Source organism: Lactuca virosa, chromosome 2 (assembly GCF_052849685.1).
Source record: "Lactuca virosa cultivar CGN04683 chromosome 2, Lactuca_virosa_CGN04683_v6, whole genome shotgun sequence".
Classification (NCBI taxonomy): Eukaryota; Viridiplantae; Streptophyta; class Magnoliopsida; order Asterales; family Asteraceae; genus Lactuca; species Lactuca virosa.
Genome location: NC_136427.1, coordinates 135,936,742 through 135,944,310, shown reverse-complemented (window position 1 = coordinate 135,944,310; position 7,569 = coordinate 135,936,742). Strand labels below are relative to the sequence as shown.

Genomic DNA, 7,569 nt, shown 5'->3' with positions numbered 1-7,569 from the left:
TGAAGACTAAGACTGAAAAATTCTCTCATGTTGAATGTTTGCAAAGTTGGGAGAGTGTTAGTGGTCCTCGGTGTATCTCTGGATCTGGTGGAGTGTCCAAACCGGTTGAGACAGAGGATGAGTTGGTGGCGGGATTAGCCACGGCTGAGTTGGAGCTAGTGGGAGCTTCAACTGGCCCTTTCTAGTAATTGATGATGAGGGGCGGCTGCAACTAGAGAAATCAGACTAAGTTTTAGCTTGTTCTTTGGAACTGGAAGCTTGAAGGACTTGGTTGTTTTTTAAGATTACTGGAGTAATTGAGAGTTGAATGGCGGAGAAAAGCTAAAGTTGTTCAAGCCTCCAAGTGGGAGATTGTTAAGATATATGGAGTCATGAACAAATTGACAAGTTCCTAAGAGTTCAAGGGCCATAAATGAAACTTGGAAATTAAAACAATTGAATTGTTGAATGGACGGTGGAATCAATTGTTTAATATTTATTGTCACTATCTCTAATGTGAACGCAACAATTGAACATTTGAATTGGACGCGAACTTTCGGTGGAATAATCAATGGACGGCTAAAGAAAAATCTACGCATTTTTTCAATCTTTGCGGCAATCTTGTGCATATTGCAGCTCACAAATATACCTATATATATGCATGTATGTTTTGCATATTTTGTGTGCAAAAACTTGAGAGAACATCAAGTGTAGAGTGTCAAGCCAATTGTAATTTTGTGAGTTTTAATAAAATTCTCTAGTTGCAGCCCGTGGACGTAGGATTTGCACCGAATCCGAACCACGTAAAATCCTTGTGTTCTTCTTACTTTATTTTCGTGAGTTTGTGTGTGTGATAGTGTGTTTCCGCTGCGTGTACCCGGTCCGGTTCCTAACAGATTACTAAAAGGTTAACTAAATAATTTTATTCCGCGCAACATGCGAATATTCGCCTGGTATACTTATAATAGAGACATTTTTTCTTCAACTACATTCATTTGAAACCTCCAACTTTTCAACTTATTTTTAAATTAGTACATTAAATCCAATATTATTGTTATTTCAGTATTAATTCTTTATTCTCAATATAATATACTTAGTTAGTTAATCTAAATATGATGTTAGTTTTAAAACATAAATTTTATAATATATTCAAAACCTATTTTTTCTATAAATAATTAAAAAGTTTAAATATAAGATTTAAATCAAAACGTCAAATTAAAAAAAAAACTGATTAAAAATTACTTTTTATAATAATAAGTTTTTCCTAAAAATAGATAGTTTAAAGTAAATTAAAAGTATTAAAAGTTTAAATATAATATTAAATATAAAACATATATCAACAGATAGTTTTAAAAGTCATTAAAATTAATAAAGGTATAAGTATAATGTTAACTAATAAAACCTACATCATAATTCTAAATTCACACACAACCTATAGATATATTTCATTGAAATAATATCACATAAAATATGTCTATCTAAATTGAGTTTATTTTTATTTTCATGGGTAGTGGCTATTGAGATGATGCGACTTTGAATAGAATAATATGGGATCTATTATTTAATACTCATAAATCCATTACCAAAGTAATTTCATACACTCATGTTTGATAATGTTTATCATTTATTTAAAATACTTAGCATGTTTTATCATAAATTAGTATAAGAGTTATTAATTCAAAGTTATTAACAAAAATATATTTATTTTAATAACATATATTTATCAATATTTTAATTATAACTATGCAACACATGGAATATCGCCTAGCATCTTATAAAACAAGCATTTTCCTTGATTTTTATGCATTTGAAACCTCACAATTTAATTATTACCATTCAAAAGACTTTTTAATAATGATTATTAATTGGTTATTTAACGTAAAATAACATAAAAAAACATCAAACATAACAAGACCATATATTATTGGTATGAATAATAGGAAATCAATAATAGGAACGTCTTTGTCATATTTTGCAACGGTTAAGGACCTCTAAAGGAGGAAAAATGACTTTTTTGTGGGTATTGTTTTTCATATAAATTTCAAGATGTTATTTTGTTTTTACCGATTATTCAATATATGGTTCTTTCGGGTATGTCACATCTTATATTTGGGGTAGACACTTTTGCACATATTGATACAAAAACAAATATTGGTCACTGGTTTAAATTCTTTGAGTACATTTGGTTGTCATCGTCCTTCCTTCAACAACAGAAATTATCTCCACATTTTTGGCACTTCTATATGTATTCATGCGTGTAAATTTTTTTATTTTTTTAAGAGTTTTTGTAAAAATCATTTTAATATTTATGAATATTAAAATAAGTGGAAAACAACAAAATACTTATCGTTGGGACCGCACGATAGTTTTATTGAAGCCCGGAAGGTATTGGAAATTTGAAGCTATATTAGCAAATGTCTTGCTACATAAATTATATGTAAATTGTTTCACATGTTAATTGGTCTTAATTTTCATTAAAGTCATGGTTTCCTCTTTTATGATATAAAATATCACATGTGAACTAAAGATAGGTCATGCATATTTTAATGTTGTACCAAACATTTTTTTTATGACAGGAGTGTGTTTGTATTAGTCTTTAATAGGAATTAGATGTTAGTATCCAAAACATGCCTATGTGGTTTAGTTTACTGATGCTGGAATAATACGATTCGTAGATATGCATTTAAAAAATAATAAGTGAATCTTAATCGATATTATAGACTACAAAATGAATATAAATGTTACTTTGTGCATTTTCCAGTGGCATGATCTGGATTGAAGCAGAGTAATAGAGATGTATGTACCAGTATGGTGATAAACAGACATAGGTTTTGTAGTATTTGTTGGATGTTTTCGTTTTAGTAGAAAATAACTCATCAAATGCATAAAACAACATTACTATATATCTAAAAATGAAAATGTTTGTATTTTGAATAACATGGAATGTTAAGGTAAAATATGAAAGGTGTTATCATGCAAAATATCGGTAACATATATTAATTTTAATATTTAGCTGTCAAATATATAAATATGTAATTTTACGTTGCCCAAGCCCAAGCACAGCTATTCGCCTAATTTCAAATTAATATGCGTCACATCGGTCTTTAATAAGAGAAACGTTGGTTGATGAAAAAAAGTTTGTATTTTCCTTTGTGATGAAAAAAGGTTTGTATTTTCCTTTGTATTTGATTTTTGGGATTTTATATAAACGATGAAAGAACATACATTCACTTCCCGAACCAAAAGACAATCAAAAGAGGTGGGGATCTACATGCATGACACACGTCAAAAGAGACGGATAAATTCTAAGATAATCAATTAGTAGTGTTGGCTTCACAATCCCCAACATGTATCAACCATAACTTCATCAACATTATTTGACTTTAGTGTTCTTATCTGATTTGATAGATTATGAGGATCAATCAGCTCACACTCCATATCAATGATCCCCAGAAATTCATACATAAAAATAGCTTCAAGACTTCAAGGAGTCATCCCATTAGCAATCCTATAACATAAACATTGTAACATTGTAAACAATCAACCAAGTAAGTTTTTTAATTTTTTTGTTTTTTTTAATAAAATAAGAGTAATATTTGTGTATACTTTGCGAGCATTGGCTTAACGGGTATGCTTTGAACCATTGATAATGTTGATGAGAAAAACTGAACCCCTTTATGCATCAAAGAAGAGATGAGCAAATCCCGAAGAGTAAAGATTATAAAGAAACAATAATAATCAACTAAAAGTTTGGCTCTTTTTTACTAAAAATATAATAATTACCAAATTTAGGAGCATGTTATATGCTTCAACAACTATTGCACTATTGAGTCCTTGATAGAAAAGGGTATATCAGTAAAAAACCACAACTATACAAAATTAATCTTGGAATCATCAACAAAGGAAAAAAAAAATGAAGAACAATTCTCATCATGGCACCAATTCTTAAATTCTTGACCTACAAAAGGAATTTAAAGATAGAAATCAAAAAGTTTTTTTAAAAAATGTTAATAATTGAAATGTAAAAAAGTTACCGGTGACTATAAACTTGATGTCCATCTCTACAAGATCTCATTAGATTAATAATGACGTTTCTCAAACCCATGGTATTTCCATTACCTATTTGTAAACCGACAAATTCTATATTTTATATAATATACAAGTATAAATTACCGGGGGGCAAAATCGTAAATAAATTTCTTACTATATTTTTCGAAGCATTGAAGAGGATCGGGAAGTGACTGGTATACAGAGAAGTGAATCACAGCCAAAACAAACCAAAATAAATTTGCTTTTATATCTCAAATAACAAAACTTGCTACACAGAACAAAAATAAACACCGAAAAGCTCATCAAGCCAATTCAAATTATTAAAAAACCATCAAAACCAACATAAGATTCTCAAAAAGCATAAAAATCGAAAATAAAAATTAATCAGAAGATTGGTTTTATCAGCTGATTAGCCGATATCTTGACCAATAATAAAAGAGACACAGATATAGAGAAAAAGAGGGGCGAGCGGATGAGGCGCAGGACACCCTATTGGAATAGAAAAAAACGATAAGTAATTATTAACATACCCTAAATTCACACACGTAAACGTAACTTCTCTGAAAAGAATAAAAAAATAATGGTGGTTGGCGACATGAGAACTGGTGGCTGCTGTGTGGATTTAGGGGTACAAAGGGACAACTCCGTCGACTTCTGGTCCAGGTTTGAAGCAGAAAAGCTAGTGGAGTTGAGGGCAAAAATATTGGAGTTGGTGTAATGGAGTCGGTGGAGGATTTATGAGTGGAAGGTAAGGAGGCGAGGGGCTACATCAGTGTTGTGGCAAATGTTTAAAACCCATCAACTTTTGTGGCAGAAATCTAAATCCCAAAAGTTTGCTATATATATATATATATATATAAAAGGATGGAGCAAGATTAACAACATAAGCCGCTGTAGGAAAACAATTAGATAAAAGTTTCCTCAGTGAGTTTCCCAGGTTCGAATCCTGAAAGCGGGATCATTTTTTTTATTATTCGTTCGTCAAACTTCTTTTTCTCAGTAAGTTTTTCTTACATATAAATTTCCTTTTATGCTTCTTAAATACATATTGCCAACAAAATATATTATTTATATATCTATGGTTTATATTAATTTGTATGTTAAACGTTATCTGAAAATGTTATATTATAACAATAATAACCTTTATGAATAAAATAAAACTAGAGAAGAAATCCCGCGTTGCGGGGTTAGAAACGGTAAAGGAAACAACATACAAAGTTGATTTTATTAACGTATATAGAAGCCATCATATAAGACGTGGTTTCTATTCGATTTATTTATCGTTAAAAGGTTAAAAAACTGACAAAATTCAATAAACGCAACAAATAGACGTTGAATTGGAATGGGAATTGGAATTAGAATGAGAATGGAATTCTAGTTAAGACATCTAAACCATCATGTGACTACATGCATATCAATTTCCTTAAAACTTTGTATTCGATACTAAACTTTTAACTCTAAATTGATACATAAAGTTGATGTAAGCAAGATCAACTTCCAAGATTAAATGGCCATGAAATTGATCCTTATTGGATCCTGAATTTCCATTTTACAACACATCGAACAACCTTGAAGTCCATATATATGCTTGACAAATGCCTGGAAAAAAATAAAACTATTTTTTTATATTTTGTTTATTTGTATAAATGAAAGTTAAAGTGATACAAATCTGAGTCAACTCACCTGCAAGATATTCTCATAGAAGTTATTCAAAGCCTGTTGTCAGGGACCAAGTTTCTGGAAAATTCCACGATCGTCTAGAGAACTTTATAACGATCAAGTATACTCGAGAAGTCTCCGGAGAGATCAAGAATGCTCTACGGGACCCTGGAAGATACTAGAATATTATAGATGTCCGTGGAACAAAGGAGAACGATCCGGAATAATCAAGAAGGCACTAGAAGAAGCTAGAACGACCCGGAAGACTTTGGAACGATCTAGAACATGCTAGATCATAAAAGAATGATTTGGATAATGTCGGGACGACCTAGAGATTTCTAGAACATCGTAGACAAGTATATCATATTCTAGAGTCTTGTAAAACCCATGTATATAATAGGAAGAGTCTAGATTAGTCAAGAATGATCGGGACCTAGAAACTTCCATTTGAGGAGGTGTAAGGTTCCTATAAATAGGGATAAGGGCTCATTTGCCCAAACCATCGAGAAGTTTCCTTGTAAAGAAGTTGAGTTATATAATAGAAGCTTTCTTGAAGTGTCCCTTGTCGTAACTCTTGCTTCCTAAGTTCGTTAGTACATCTAGATCGTCGAAGTTAGCCTGACTTAGTCGGAGAAGCACTAAGTGGCACACGGTAATGACTAGTCTAAAAGAGTCATCCCGTGACACTGTAATCCAAAACAATCAATGTTAACTTAAATAATTTAAGAACAATGAGTAAACCTTGAAAATTTAAGTAACCTTGTTACATACTTTGTCATAGCCGATTACATATCTAACACTGATGTAAGAAAAATAAAAGAGGTTTTGCACACAAGAAAAATATGTGTCCGTCCTTCTTGCATTAGCACCACTACCAGATCAGCACCAGAAAAAAAAAATCTAAATCAAGAGAAAAAAAACAATTAGAATGGAAAAAAAGACATTAACTTCAATTTTAGAAAATTACATAAATAATTAAGTGTACATGATGATTTTTGCTTTCATCATAAACCTTTAAAATGTAGTTTTTTTATAATACATTAGAATTTAATTATACATAATAAAAGATCTGTAGAATGGTATTATAAAAAAAACAAAAAACCATATAATAAACTTTATGAAAGTTAACAAAGGTTTTTTTTTATTAATTTATGGAAATTAAACTTTATGAAAATTGGAAACTTTTTTTTTACGAATCATTGAATGAAAATAATGGATTGGTGGATGAAGTTCATAACATCAGTGCCTAAAGCTGAGCATGTAACACCTTTCCAATGATCTTTACAAGGAACGCCACCATTTGAGGTCTATTTGGTCAACCGTCCTGGTGAATTTAAACTCTAATACATAACACTCAGAGCAGAGGCTGCATAAAATGAAACCAAATAATGTTACATTTCAAAAAAATTCAAACATCAAAGAAGATAAACACATGTAGTTTTGTAATTACATTTGACGAGAAGGCATCCCTAAGTCATCGCTATTTACCAATATCACGAACAAAATGAGTAAACTAAAAGTAGACTTTTTCACCATTTGCTCCAACTGCTATTTCCTTCTATTTGCCCAGTCTTCATTGCTTTTCCACACATAATTGAGAGGCTTTGCTTCTTCATCAACCATGATAGTTGATGTTATTTGATAAATCCATGTACCAAAAAAATATCAAAACCAAATCAGTGACATTCATTGAGCTGTTGGAGTGCTTTATCAAACTTTCTTTCAAATGTCAACCTTAATTGGGTGGGGGGGGGGGGGTATAACTGAATCATTTTCTTGGAGAATGATGTTGCAATATCAAAGCAGGGTCAACAACTTTTGGAGTTAGGGGCAATAACATACATGAGGCCAAGAAGGGCATACCGTTCTCAATAATACCAT

At 31.0% G+C, this 7,569-nt stretch overlaps 1 long non-coding RNA gene across 2 annotated transcripts; it reads left to right on the top strand.

Annotated features, from left to right (window-relative positions):
• Window positions 1–4,916: 4,916 nt before the first annotated feature.
• On the top strand, window positions 4,917–6,243 carry LOC145156527 (uncharacterized). 2 transcript variants are annotated; one of them, XR_013736762.1, is made up of 2 exons: window positions 4,917–5,028; window positions 5,745–6,243. It is a non-coding gene; the product is annotated as an uncharacterized LOC145156527 (long non-coding RNA). The 2 variants fall into 2 exon arrangements; XR_013736763.1 differs by having other exon boundaries at window positions 5,683–6,243.
• Window positions 6,244–7,569: the final 1,326 nt, after the last annotated feature.